This window comes from Agelaius phoeniceus, chromosome 2 (genome assembly GCF_051311805.1).
Source record: "Agelaius phoeniceus isolate bAgePho1 chromosome 2, bAgePho1.hap1, whole genome shotgun sequence".
NCBI lineage: Eukaryota > Metazoa > Chordata > Aves > Passeriformes > Icteridae > Agelaius > Agelaius phoeniceus.
This window is the reverse complement of record NC_135266.1, coordinates 89,092,495-89,106,107: the sequence shown is the minus strand read 5'-3', so window position 1 is coordinate 89,106,107 and position 13,613 is coordinate 89,092,495. Positions and strand designations below refer to the sequence as shown.

The following is a 13,613-nucleotide window of genomic DNA, read 5'->3' as shown; positions in this document are numbered from 1 at the left end:
ACAATATCAGCTATTCTCACTAGTGTAAGAGGCATAAATTCAATTCCTGAAAATTCTGTTTAAAAATAATCCCCCTCATTTTTTACTGTAAGGGTAGTCAAACACAGGAAGAGGTTACCCAGCTATGTTGTACAGCCCTTGAATATCTTTTGATATTTAATATCTTTGGAGATGTTTCAAACCTGATTAAATACTGAGCAAGCTGCTCTAGCTGACTATTATTCCAGAGCAGAGGTCAGCCTAGACAATCTCCAGAGATTCTTTCCAAACTCAAGATATTCACCGTGATTCCACAAATGGAATCTCAAAGATGAAGAGTCTTAAATATTCTTTTAATTTTTGAGATGTTTGCATAAATAAATTATAATTTCTAAATTGACTCTCACACACCCAGGAAAGAGGAAGATATGTTTTGCTGTACCAAATAAGTTGACTCTTTGTACCTGCACTACATTTCAACTTTCCTTTTGGAAGTTGCTGTTATGCTGCCTGCAGTGTACTGAATTAAGATACATTAAAAACGATAAATTGTTCCATTAAACTGTATGGGTTTATGATTGAGGTCCTGCACTCCTAGCACTCTTAGTAAGTTGGAAGAAGTAAATCCTAGTCCTAATCTCATAGGAATAGTTATATTACCCGCTGAAGCTACCAGGAATATATATTCCATTTACTGACTTTAAAGTCAACTAGGAGAGATTTTATGTGCCATTTTAGCTGCAAGACTGTAATTTCTGTCACCATTAGTTCTATAAAGATGACACAGACCACTGAAAAGTAAAAACTTCACTTTTCCTTGACCCTGTAGACATACAAGCTGTCCTCAAATTTTGGAATCTATGCCTATCTAAGCCCAGACTACTTCAAGTGATAGGTCCCCTCAAATCATAATGCCAATTTACTTTTTACTTTCTCTTGAAGAAGCTAAACAGAAGAGACAGCTAAGTCTGTAATGGTCCTTCTGAAATGTCTGAGCTTGTGTAAATTAAATGCTTTAAAAGACACAACCTATTATACAAATCCCGCTTAACAACCATTAAAGCGAAATTAATTCTAAGCAGGAAGAAGAATTATCTTGTGGGTCACCATTCATTCACTAAGCAGCTCTCTCTTTCTTCACCTCTCTGTTTCTCTTCTGCATTTTTTCCCTCTTTAATCTTGTTAAAATGCCTGAGGAAAATAAAAACAGTTGAAAGTGTTTGTAGTTCCACAGAGAACAGAGCTGTGAAGAATTCATCTCACTGCTTCCTGGAGCCAGTGTGTAGGAAACCAGGAAGGGTTTGAAGGAAAGATTCTGTGGGAATAGATATGAAAGTCCTAGCTCAACCATTCTGATCCTTGCTATCCCAAAAAATATTCCATATTCTTTTTCACGGTCTCTTCAAAAAGTCTCTTTGGGCAGTTCACTCCTGAACTACTGCACGAAAAGGGTCTCTCAACATAAAATTCTTTCCGTTGCAGAGGGAAAGCAAGCAAGATAAGTGTTTGGCATGGGATTCCAGAATCTGGAATGCTACCAGTAAGCACTGCACAGTTGACATCTTTATGATGATATAATTGCTAAATGATAATGGTTTCAACAGCTGTGTCACAGACCAAATGTTTTACACAATCTTATTCAGGACATATTTATCCTAGTCCACACAATTCCAAGCCCCAGAGTCTGTTTATGAGATTATTTCAAGCTCCATGATTTGGTTAACAGGAGCACAGTGAAGGTTGTTCACTAGACCTAAATGATTAAGGGACTAGAGCTCCTCTGCATCCACTGAACTTAGTGAAAAGTAAATCCTTCCCCTCTGCGATGCATCTCATGATCTGCACCCCAGAGGGGAAGGATTTACTATTAGGAGAGTATCCCATTCACAAAGTCTGCTTGATACATAGTCTTACAGACACAGACTACTACTATGTAATACTGCTATGAATTTCACTGAAAAAAAGACACAGTTTTTGACATTTTTCCCTGTCCTCCAAAGGATGGTATATTTTCTTAAATAAGACCACAGTTTTAATTCAATGCTATTTCAGTCTTCAGGATAGGAGTAATCTTAAGGTATAAAAGCTGTATCAGCCCTAACATGCATCCTGAGTTGCAAAGCTACTATTTAGAGCTAGTCTATATTCTCTACAGGCAAGTTGTAGATAACACTCTTAGAAGTTAGACGAAAAAGATACAGAAAGGCAATGCTTTGACGCAAGCCATTTGTGAAGGAGACAAAACTTCCATTTGCAATTCTGCAAGTGCAGGTCAGTTAACAGTGGAATCAAGCTCAAGGGTATTTATTATTCCTGTCTCTCTCTATTGCTATATTAAGAGCTAGTGCTCATGGGACTTGGAAATGTCATTCTTATTGGACAGCACAATTCTTTACAGCTCTGAATTGATTTCAAGGTTCTATAATTGGGTTTATATGGTATTGTAACCCAACACGTCAGGCAGAACTTCTGTTATTTGAGGTCCATAGGAAGTCATTGGCAGGAAGATGATACTTTAATCAGTTTGACCAACACATTAATGTCTTTGGAATAAAAATACTCTCTGGATCACATCCTGTGATTTCAGAGCTCTTTCTTATTTGAGTTGCTCTCACTGTTCGGGCTTTCACATAATGTTATTCTAGCCTTTTTTAAACTAAGCGATAATTATTAAATATTTTATTGTGCAGCATACTGCAGCTTCAGGGCATACTGAAGGGCACTGCTATGATGTTTTATTGCAGTTGACAATGAATGTGGTAATGTTTTGGTGTGCTTGTCTCTGGAGTGTTCCCTTTACATTCTGTTACCCTACTTATTTCCCCACTTCTGGATGCTAAAATGGATCTCTTTGTAACTGTAAACAAAACAAAATTTTAATCATGTGAGGCATTCTGGATGCTCTCTGAGTAGGATGGTGTTTTACTGATATAGAAACTCATGTGGCTTCCTGCACAGCTGGATATAAGTGGTCAAAAATTATCTTGGCTTGCCTGTACTCTTGGCAGGACATGAAACAAAATCTGCTCCCAAAACCGTTTATACATGTTAACATAGGACTGAGCCTGATCACAGAAACTTAGTCTCAAGGCTGCTTTTTGCCTCTGATCCAGAGGCAGTCCATAGCAAGAGAGGACTTAACTCAAAACCCATCTAATTAGGAAAAGTTTTTCTTGCTATTCAATCTTTATTTTAAAGCAACTTATTTTGCATAATTGTATTTCCACCTCTCCCAGTAAAATGCATCTGCATGGCAACGTGCATGGCCAATGATTCTTGGTGGAACTTACCACTTAGCCCCAGAGCTTGTTATTAGTAGTCACAGGTAGAGCATGCTTAGAGGGGTGGTTTGCAAGGTTTTGCATTCATAGCATGCATTTTACATTTGTCAAACTCAGAGCAAAAATTGGCCAAGTAAACAGAGTCCTTTACTGTAACTACTACACATTATCCAGCTTTTGTCAGGGGTCAGTTCATACTATGTCCAGTCTTTATATGCTCCTACTGAATGCTTATAAGTAGTCTTTAAAAACAGCTTTCCTTTCTCTTTTCTCAGTTTTCTGCTAGTTTTTTACTGTATTTCATTTTTCTCTTTCTCAGAACAAGGTCTTCGATCTTTCACATGGTGACTCAATCACTTCCTGAGGTTTTAAATAAGATGGACTCATTCAGAGAATTCACAGAAACCTGAGACTTATAAAATTATTCATATGTACTGATTTATACTATTAAGCCATTAGAAACTTTTGCTGCAAGCTAGCCCCAGATGGGAATGAGTTCAAGAACCCAAGAAAATCTTTGCTTTGGCTTTTCCTCAGTCAGCTATCTGAAAGCCATTAAATCTTACAGGCATGTCACACATATGCTCTGTGTACCTTCTGAATTGTCTGGCTGACAAAGACAACTAAAACAGGGCTAGAGACCTTGGAAGTGAACATCAAACAAGATTTATATTTCTTCTTTCATTGATGTTAGTAAAGATCCTTCTGTTGATGCTGTTGGTTTCCACGACAAATGGAGAATTTGGCTTCCCCTGGACAAATATAGAAGAGAAGTTGAATTGGACCAAATAGCAGCAAAATCCACGCCCATTGCATGTTAGCTCAGTTTTTCAGAGCTCAGGTATGCCTGGTATCTTTTTCAGGCCTCAAATGAGAAGTTTTCATGGATTTCTCCAGTTATGGAAGGTATTTTTTCACAAGCCCACACCAATTAAAAAAAAAAATTCTCACTTTATTTGAAAAACTTGAATAAAATAAAACAAACTATTATGTCTCTCAGTCAGACATCTCTGTCAATCTGACAGTCAGACAGATAGGATTATTGAGTCTTTTCTCTTGGCTGACCATACTGTTCTTAGTTCAGGTAAGCTGTCTGGTCAAGCTGGTGTTAATGCCAGTGCAGAACGCAGACATTGATAGTGAATGGAGAATTTCTTTCTGTGTTTCATTATTTTTAAATCATGAAAAGATTACAAAGATAATATCCATGTTTACAAAAACAGATAACGTTCTTCAGAGCCAATGTGCTTACATATTCACATATTCATGTGCTTTACATACCTGCTCACAGGTGTGTAACTGTGCACAGCTGCAGCTCTTCTAGGGAGCTGTCAGAGGCATCGTGTCTCAGGAAACAAAAATTGGCTCTGTCAAGGCACAAGATTTGCAGCCAACAGTGACCAGCAGAAACAGACTTTAAATATGAAGAACAAAAAAGCCACCCTGAACACCCCAAACCACCAAACCAAAACATTAAGAGTTACAGGATTTCTAAATTTGTTTCCTTGATAAGCAGTGGCTTTGATTAACGCATGTATAGGGTTTAAGAAACAGAAACTACAAAAGAGTTAAAGCCCATGGGTTTCCGGATGAAAGTCATCTTTAATCCAGGATGAGAGAAAAGTTGCAGGGCAGCTTTCCCTTTGAGAAACTCATTCTGTAGCTGTTTAATCTGAGGCTTCTTGCATCTCCTTCTGAAGCACCAGTTACTGGCCTCAGAGCCAGTCTACTACTTCTGTGTTATCCTTAGGACGTGATGAACTCTTTCTGGTAGGCTGTAGGTTTGAAAAGAAGTGGAAGAAACATGCATTTACTTCCTTTACCATCCTAATTACAGCAAAAATATACTGTCTTAACTGACACCTTAGGTGTCAAAGTATGAGTTAAAGACAAATAAACACCAAGCATATTTTGCTGCAAAATTGCATTTATTCTTGCCGCATTTATATGGATATCCCATGTTCGGTTTGCAGTGAAGGAAGACGAAAACCATCATGTTCTGCTTCCGATCCATTAACCCAGAGGATGTTTAGAAAACACCTCTACTTTGATCCTCTTCAAAGCCCCAGACATCACTGCTAGGAATATTTTATGACTTCCAGAACTCTGTGCTCTCTAGCATTGGCAGTTTGCAATTGCCTGGCCACATGAGATTAAAGGCATGCATCAGAAACAAAAGGATCATTTGGTGCCTTAGGTTTTCTTGGCAAGTGAAACAGAGAGACCTCACTTAAAATTAATTTTAAGCACATCACTAATGGGATATTCTCCTGGTAGCTTCAATATTTGTTTTCTTAATAGCTACTTTCTGGAGCCAAGAGAACCATCATACTTTTTATGCAGGGTTGTGCGATGAGGATACTGTGCCTCCATGTCTTTGGCAAAGTATGTTTCCCCATGTGTATTGATGTAGCTCTTTATTCCATGCTGCTGCTTCCTTCATTCAGGATGGTATGCTTAAAAACAAAACTTTGAGAACAGCTGTTAACTCCCTTTAATCCCTGCAGCATTTCAACCAGACAGAAAGTGTCATGTGACTGATTCCCACACTCCCCTTGTGCTTTACTTCAGAAAAATCAGAAAAGAATAGTACTGTATCCCCACACTCCACTTCCTTTTTGTTTGGTAGCATTTTCTTTTTACTCAACAGGGTAAAAGAGGGATGCACAGCAAGCAGGAAGATTTTTGCCACAAGCTCATCTGAAAAAAGTCTAAGAAGTTCCCAATCTTAATTTTTTGCCTTGCTTGATTGCTCTTTATAACTCAGCAGAAACCTGAAGCCAGCCCTGACTTCCAAGATCTGGGGGCTGACTATTACTTTTTATGCTTGGGCAATTCCTAATCAGGGCAGAGTGAGGTGCAAAGAGACAGGGGATCAGAGAAAGCATTTTAATGAAACACTGAAGCATTTATAAAATACTGGCATTGATAAAATTCAGTTTACAGCTGTGGGTTCCAAAAAGAAACAAAAGCAAGGAACAAGGAGGGACAGCATGGGTGTCCTATCAATACAAGAATGTTACATAGTCAACACTGTTGGGAATCTGTTGTAGGCCCTAATTTAATATAAAGTACTAATTTAATATTAATTAATATTAGTAAATAATAAATTAGTAATAATAAAATATTAATACGAATTAATAAATTAGTGATAATAAATTATTGTTACTCATTACTAATTTTATACTAATTAATTTAGACTGCAGGCTTAAATTAATATAGAATATTTATTATTTTTGTGGTAGTTCTAGGGGTTGTTCCTTAGCAGGAGTGTTCCAAACAATCAAAATGAAAACACAGGCTTGTATGAAAAAATCTTCTCAACCAACAACTGCTCTGGTGCATGAAAGAGCTGGTGCCCAAATGCAGCTGTGCCCAAATGCAGAATGCAGAATGCTGTGATTCACAAGTATACGTTTGTTACATGAATATGATTATGAGTATGTGATGAAAGACCAAAAGAAGAGTTTGTTTGAGAAGAAAAAGAAGCAACAATAAAGAAGCCTTTAAATAAATGGAGTCCTAGAAATCTTGCATTATATTTCGTTTCCGATCACTTGCTTGTTTGATCTACTGCCATCACAGAAATGCAGGGTTCCTCAGTTTGTTCACCTAAAATTTACAAAAATTTTATTTGTAAAAAATATAATATTGTGTGCACATTGTACTGCTCTTTTATTGCTTAGGTTTGCAGCAAACCTGGCTAGCCTGATCAATAAGGTTGCAGTCTACTCATACCATAAGTACTGTCAAATTTTTGTTTCTAATCTTTCCTTTTCCAGAGATCTTTATATACATAATTCCTAATAGGTAGAGGCATAATAAACCTTTATTGCATTGTTTTCTTTTGGAGAGCATAGTTTGATTACACTGAATTCATATTTTGCAACAATTGAAATACACCAAATATAGGTCTGACTATTTATTATTCTAATGTAACTTCTTGAAGTGACTGAAAGGCAGCTGTCATAAATCCATATAACTGATATTTTCCACCAATAATTGCCTAGCTTTTTTTACTACCTTTATGTACTACTGTTGCTTAAAAATCTTTTTATGTACCTTTATTGATGCTGATATGTGTTCATTATACTTTGATGTCAATGCCTGTGTTTTGGTATTCCTGCCTATTGAGTATTCATTCCTTGACCCAGTAAAGTTGTAATATTATCACTTAAAAAGTGAGTTAGAGTCAGCTGCCATAAATCCTCAGAATATTTGTGATCCTCAGGATGTGAGCGCAATCAATCAGCAGTTCCAGCCAGCAGACTTTAATGAATCATATGCTTTGGTCTACTTTTGGTGGTTGTATAAGATACATTAATCAACAATCCATGCATGTTTAGAAAATACTAGAATCAGCCAGCCTTTGCTTTGAGATTTTAATTTTTTGCATTGCTTTGATGATTACAACATCATTTGGTATAGAGGGTGGTTTGCTCATCATGGTCTGATGATTTGCTTATGATTTAATCAAGCACTAAATTCAGAGAGGAATGTGACTGCATCTGGCTTCCCTTACTATTTTTAAAGAGATGGGGGGCAGTCAGTATTCCAGGAACATGACAGCTTTGCAGTCATAGTGCTTACATTTAAGGTTTTTGTAAGGAGGTTCATTATGTGAAGTGTTTGTGCTGAGGATGATTATGAAATCAGTGCTGAATAAGGGACTGGTGTTCCCATTTATGAAGTCTTAATGGAACCCTGGACCACTCTTGCAATGCCCACCACAGCAGAGTATCAAGAGAGTGGCAAGGGGGTCTTCTGAAAAATTTCATGTGCCCTTTGAGGAGCTGGTAGTGCAAGGTGTCTGCTCAGAGGAGAATAATTTCAGTGACTACTGTCAGAGAGGAAGGCACCCTGGCTTGACTGATATAGAAAGAAATGTTCTTTAAGATCCTACAAGAACTTACAATATCAGTATACAAGTTTTAAAAACCTTTTCAAAGGATTGGGAAAGGGTTTTTTTTTGTTTGCATGAAATTTAAGAGTAATATGAGATTGTTTACAAAAAAATCAATGGTAATCTCTGCATAAAGAGCTATCTTTCACCATGTTAATGGTGAAAAAGAAATTCACTTTATAAGATTTTTGTTTAAAGGGTTTGGAACCTAATGTTGGTTTTATGGCTGCTCATCACTTGTCAGTATACCTTGCAGGTTCCCTATTTATTATCCTCTTTAATACTTAATCTATGCCCAGTTTCCATTGCACATAGCAGCTAAAAGTTCAGACATCATTAATAATTTTTAAATTATGTCATTCCAAAAGTAATTCTCTGACTAATTATCACTACTTTGGCTTCACCCATCAAGTGTGATCTAACTAAAATTACTACCTTGTCAAATAAAAAAGACCGAACCATCCTTTCCTAATTCTCATGAACAAGCTGTGACATGTAAATTGTTACACATGATTCTCCTCTGACTGACATTAACATTCTCTGACAGAGTCTGTAGAAATTGATGGGCATAATTTTAGTCACTTTGTCTCATGGTCTAGCATACTGTCTTAAAATATAGCTTAAAATGGAATTTTGCTATGATACCAGACCACGGACACGGGTGTCTGAGGCTCATATCTATCCTCTACAAAAGTCTACAAATCACTACCAACTGTGGTGCAAGGTAGTGAGAATTTATAAATATGTGGGAATTTATAAAATTAGAGGGTTTTCCAAAACCCTCTAATTTTTTGTATTTCCACACTTCCCGGCAACCTCATTATGTTGTATTATTGTAAGAGTCTTTCAGGTAGCAAATCTACTATGATAAATGTCTGTGTGAAGATGGTGATTTCTTGTTGAATGGACTTGTTCCCTGTGTATATTCCTTTCCTCCCTGTTTTTACTGAAACATCTCCTGTTGCTGGTTTTTATCTCTATTTGTCTTTCAATGCCTGAAGAGAACAATGAGAAGACTTGGAAAGAGTGATGATATGCTTTCCTTCGTGTTACCAGTCTTTTTGACCTAGTAGAAAATCATTTACTGCAGAAACTAAATAGAATTCTCTGGGAGTTGTTACAAGATGGGGACCGAGGTAGTACATTTGTAAAGGAAGAAAGGGAATTTGTCACTTTGTGTACCTTACTAGCATTAGTAGGTGCACATGCTGAAGCCTCAGGCCACAAGTTGTAAACTTTTTCCTAAATATGCTGAGCTTTTTATGTACTTAGATAAAGGGATGCTCCACAGCTAGTTCACAGAGGAAGATAAGGAAGCAAGGAAGGTCACTACCTCCATCAGCAGAGGCTGCAGCCTCAGAGACAAGAGGAGAAATAGTCTGCCTAGAGACAGTGAAGACAGCCAGCAGAGAACAAGAAGACCTCAGACCCTAATACAAATATTGGACCAAACTGTCACATGAGGGGTGGGAAACTTAGTTTGTAACAGGATAGTTCCTATGGATTCCTTCGTTTGAAGTACTCAGCTTGAGCCAATCCTATTGTTGTACCACTCAAATATTAAATTATTTCTTCCTGGTATCAGACATCTGACACTCTGCCGTGGGAAACCTATGGTGAAGACATTTCTTTAACACATTTACATAGATTCCAGTGAGCATCCTAATTTATTCTGCAGAATCTTATTGCTTGTGGCAATAGAAAGGAAACTCAGTTTCACTCAGAGTCGAGATCATATTTCAAGAAATGACACCTAAACTATAAGCTATTTTGACTATTCTTTCATCTAAAGCTTAATCTTGGTACTTGATAATTTTTTTGTGCAATTGGAATACAAGAAAGCTTTATGAAGGATAGTTCAATCAATCAATTCTTGTTAATGTTGGTTAATGTATCATATTACCAATACATCTAGCCCTTTATAGAGTCCAAGAGAGAAGTCTGTACCTTTGCAACCCATTCTGCTTGGCAATGGAAAAGCAAAAGAAGAACATTCTAGAAGTTCTTTCACAAGAATGACATGGGTTCACAGAATGGGTCAGTTTGGAAGGCACAACAGTGAATAATCTGGTAAAAACCCCCATCTTAAGCAGAGTCATCCTAGAGTACATGGCACAGGATTGCATCCATATGGTTCTGGAATATCTCCAGTGAGGGAGATTCAACAACCTCTCTGAGCAATCAAGTGCTCGGTCACCTGCACAGCAAAGAAGTTCTTCCTCATGTTCAGGTGGAATTTCCTCTGCAGGCAGCTCATTCTTGGACACATCTAGTAGTGGAAATTACCCATTTTGTTCCTGCCCATAGAAGCTTCTAATAAACAAAAAGAAGAGCAAAAGGGGTTTTTTTTTTATTTTTGGTGGGGTTTTTTTCTTTGTTTGTTTGTTTGTTTTTTGGTGGTGGTGAGGGGTTTTTTTTCTTATGTTTTGTTCTGACTTCATGATTCATGCCTGAAAACTTTCTAACATATGGTGAATTTTCTATACCTTGTGGTGAAAACAGTGCTCCATCTGTGAGAGAGCACAGGGAGAGTGCTGACAGGGAGTAGCTATCTGTTTACTGTCACTGTTGGCAGTGTAAATTATAAAGGTCTCTGAGCCCTGCAAGGAGTTTTTGCAGTTTGCTTAACTATGACCAACAAAAGAATGAAATACCAAATCAGCAGAACTAAAAAAAGAAAAAGAGCAATTTTGGCAAGTATTGCCACTACTGGAAATGGCCTTAAATTGCATCAAGGGAGGTTTAGATTAGATACCAGGGGGAAAAAAAACTTCATCAAAAGGATTGTAAAGCACTGGAACAGACTTCCCACACACCACCACTGGAAGTGTTCAAATAATGTGTGGATATGGCACTTGAGAACATATTTTAATAGTCAACGTGGTGGTGGTGGTGCTGGGTAGGACTTGATGGTCCCGAAGGTCTTTTCCAACCTTTATGGTTCTATGATTCTATGATTCTAAGAACCACGATTTTGAACATGATAACTGACAAAATGAGGTGATTGCAGCATATGGGACAGCAACAAGGAGCAGCAGTCTTTTCCCTGTGATCTCTCTTCAGGGAAAACATCTTGTTTCTACCATGGTTTCTAAGTTTCTTGCATCAGAACTGCTTCTGATAGGGAGCTGCAACATCACATGGTCAACACACCTCACAAGGTCAGCAATGGGCAGCTGGCAATTGTTGGTGTGTGATATTCAGCTTGGTGCACCCTCATAATTCAAAAAATGCTTATGTGTTCTCAACTACCTCATCCCTGTTGGATGAGCTACTGTGTGTGAGGATGGAAACAGGCTGACTCCAGAAAGACTCAGCTTTCTTGGCATCTTAGAGGCCTTCTAGTCAGTCCTGGGAGTTGAATGTGTTGAGAGAAAGCAGTTATATTGTGTCAGTGAATCGTCTACAAGGAACTGCAGCTCTAGGCCAAGAATCCAGAATCCACTTTTCAATTTGATATGGAATACCACAAATCATACATGGAAAAACCCTAAACCATGAGGATTACTCCATTCTTCAAAGTTACAGCATTGTTCTCTGCAGTATACTTCCTATTATTGTTTTCAGTACTGCTGACCATTATTTATTGACTTACAATGATTTTAAATATTAGATTAAATTAGCGTTCTTTACTCATCTCTGCCCAATCCCAAAGGCTGCTGATTGCCACTATGCTCTTTTCTAATTCCTTTAAGTTATTCCTATGCTGTGGAGTGTCAACTTTATTATGTTATTAATTAAATGTCTTCAGTTACTCAGCAACACCAGAGAAGTGTATGGCATTTAGTAAATGAATTCTTGTCCTGGTTTCATACGGGAAAGAGTTCATTTTCCTCTCAGCAGCTGGCACTGTGTTGTGTTTTGGGTTTATATGAGAAAAATATTGATAACACACTGATGTTTCAGTTGTTGCTATGTGGTGTTTACTCTAAATCAAGAACTTTTCTGCTTCCCATGCTCTGCCAGCAAGGAGATGCACAAGAAGCTTGGAAGGAGCATGGCTGACCTGAATTGGCCAAAGGGATGTTCCACATCATGGAATGTCATGCTCAGCATATAAACTAGAGAGACCTGGCCAGGAGCTGTTGATTGCTGCCCAGGGATGGGCTGGGCATCCGTCAGGAAGTGGTGAATTACTGTGTTGTGGATTGCTTGTAGAATATTTAAATTTCATTGTGTTTCAGTTATAAAACTTTTCCTATCTCATTTTTTCTTGATCCTCCTCCCCCAAGGGGAAGGTAAGGCCAAGGCAGCTGGGGTGGACCTCATTGCTGGCTGGGGTTAAACCACAATAATTTTGTATGTTAAACACATCCTGCTTTCACACCTTCTGTGGTGAATATAAAGCCTGATGTTTGCCAGTTCAGTCCCTATGAAATGAAAGCAGTTGCTAAGATAGTCAATTTAAAAAAAGTTTTAAAAAGGTAAAGATTACATTTTTAGGACAGGAATAATTTTAGGTTTTTTCCTTTTTTCTTTTTCTCTTCCTTTTCTTCATCTGATTTTGTTTTTCTGAAAAGATATACATTTTCAGAGATGTAATCAAGCTAAAAAGCAATGTTTTGTTCAATTTCAGCCTTTTTCTGTAGGCATTTTGAACAGAACTATTGCATCATTGAATGGCTGAAGGTAAAGACTGACTCACTGCCCTGTTTTTATTGTCTAATCTGAGTGCTATGAAAACAGCAAATGCTCGGTGCTGACACTAAAAAAACTGTTTAAAATCATCACCCTTTTTTTTTGCCCCAAATTCATCTTAGGATATTACTAAAATGATCAGATTCCATTTTGATTATGGTACCACAATAATATTTGTTATATTTGCTACATATATATTTGTTATATTTGTTATATATTCTTAGTCTGCTTCTGTAGAGTTTCCATTCAACAATATTTAGTGTCCCTACACGTTGCTGGCAAAGTTTGCTGTTTAGTTGTGATGTGTATTGGCACCATCCTGTAGAACTTGTGTCTATTCTTCTTTAATTAGAATATTCTCTGAGTTCGTTAATTATATAATTTATTTTTTTTTAAAGCCTAGAGGTTATTAGCCATAAGACATTTTTTAATTAATTTATTATGGTTGTCATGGTCCCTTCATGCATATGCCTTCTTTATACATAGCCCAAAACCTTTACCAGTCATAGACCATAGCATGCTACATAGGATATTTAAAAAAAATAGTAATGGATTGGATTCCTAGTATTGCTATTCCAGTTTACATCACTGAGGCTGTGACCAAGGGTCTTTTCAGAAAACTTTTACAGTTTTTTTTCTTCACTTTGCTTTAAAGATCCCTGTTTCTGGAAACTCACTGAAATTTTCTTAAACTTTCTTTACCATTTAAATTACAATATTTTTAGCTATAGATTGCATTTAAGCACAATTCTACTGTAAAGTTGAGGAAGAACAGGTTGTTTGCCTTTTAGATTTGCTTTTTGTTGACTTTT

At 37.3% G+C, this 13,613-nt stretch overlaps 1 protein-coding gene across 4 annotated transcripts in view; it reads right to left on the bottom strand.

The window, feature by feature from the left end:
• The window catches only part of LOC129134828 (trypsin I-P1-like), a 63,919-nt gene that overhangs the window by 15,572 nt on the left and 34,734 nt on the right, over positions 1–13,613 (bottom strand). Inside the window, exon 1 of one of the 4 annotated variants that reach the window (XM_077174166.1) lies at positions 3,903–3,920. The exons of the other annotated variants lie outside the window; for them this stretch is intronic. The gene's annotated coding sequence lies outside the window, so the exon portion shown is untranslated. Of the gene's footprint in view, positions 1–3,902; positions 3,921–13,613 lie in introns of those variants that run through there. 4 annotated transcript variants of the gene reach the window in all.